Source organism: Pseudomyrmex gracilis, unplaced genomic scaffold (assembly GCF_002006095.1).
Source record: "Pseudomyrmex gracilis isolate BER0280 unplaced genomic scaffold, ASM200609v1 scaffold_885, whole genome shotgun sequence".
NCBI lineage: Eukaryota > Metazoa > Arthropoda > Insecta > Hymenoptera > Formicidae > Pseudomyrmex > Pseudomyrmex gracilis.
Window position 1 is genome coordinate 3,844 of NW_018021469.1, and position 1,474 is coordinate 5,317.

Consider the following 1,474-nt stretch of genomic DNA (forward strand, 5'->3'; position numbering starts at 1 on the left):
GGGTTTCAACATTGCGACTGTTTCGAAGTTATGGTAGTTTAGTACATGCGTCAAGCTATTTGAATGCCAATTGCGACATCTGCCAATGGTACTGAACGGAGGGAATATCAAATTGAAATTTGTCCGGATTTTGGCGACGCACCCTGTACATCACGAGTCTGTTCTTTTTCGCTGCACTTTCTACAGTAGTGTGTACTATACGTACCTTTTTCTGTTTATAAAATCTTCATATTCTGTTCACTTATAAATCATATAAATCACTTAAATCTATGGATGCGTTCAGACAACTCAACGGTTGAGAGATCATCACTTATGATAGGACTATTCTTCAAAATCTGATGCGGTTCCAAAAATATGATCCAATTAGAAGTGATTATCTCTCAACTGTTGTGCAACTGTTGAGTTGTCTGAACGCACCCTATCAAGAGGCACGGTCGGTAGTGCCTCGCGCCAAGTTCACGCGCAACGAAGTGGTGCTTGAACTGCGCGATATAACTTATGTCACATTACAATAACACCGACGTAAAATTTGTGATATAACATGTTACATTACGATTACGTTATTGTTATTTGATTGTTACCAGTAAGTAACAGACTATATAATTATTTCATTAAAGAGTTAAATTGCATAAATAAGAGAAAATTATATAATCTCAATATAAATCAGGTATAACAACTGTTATGTTATATGTTACTCCCATGTTATATAGCAGTTATATCTTGTGTTTGCTGGGACAGATGGAGCGATTTCATACTTCGTTTCATTCAGTTAAAGACACCTCACCATGACAATTGTGATTTAATCTTATTGTAACGTAATGTGTTTAAAAGTAAATATGTGTAAAATAGGACTCTACAATTTTAATCATTATTTATAGAATATTAATTTTATGGTATGTGCAAATAATATCAAAATGTTGGTCTGTAAATGAATTATCTCGATATTTTATAGATTGATAAGGACTTAAAATAAAGTCGAAACGTCTCAACAATTCGTACATATTGATTCTGCACACCACCCTGCATTGGCTCATTTAATGCCTAATTAATACATTTCTAAATTTGGTATTCCGAGTTTTATTATTCATCGTGTATGTATTGTGACGTGGTAGTCGCGCTGCTCCTCCCTCGCCACAAAAAGCTCTCATGATCGCGGGAGTCCGGGAGTGCGAACCGTCTGGGAAGCGCCAAGATCCTCCAGGGCTTGCTTGCGTGCGTTAGATTTAGTTGCTTATTTGTATTATTTTTTTTGTATGCTCTTGGCGCCTCACCACATCGAGAACACTCTACCGGAGGAGATATCAGGAACCATCGATTCTGGGTAAAGGCGGGAGTAAACGAGAGAGAAGGGCGTGCGTGGAGTCGCAGCTAGGCGCTCGCACGACGACCAGAGGGGTGAGTCTCCAGAAATCGGCGGCGAGAAAGATGACAACGCGGAGGACAGCGAACCTTGGCGCTGAGAAGCCGAGGAAGC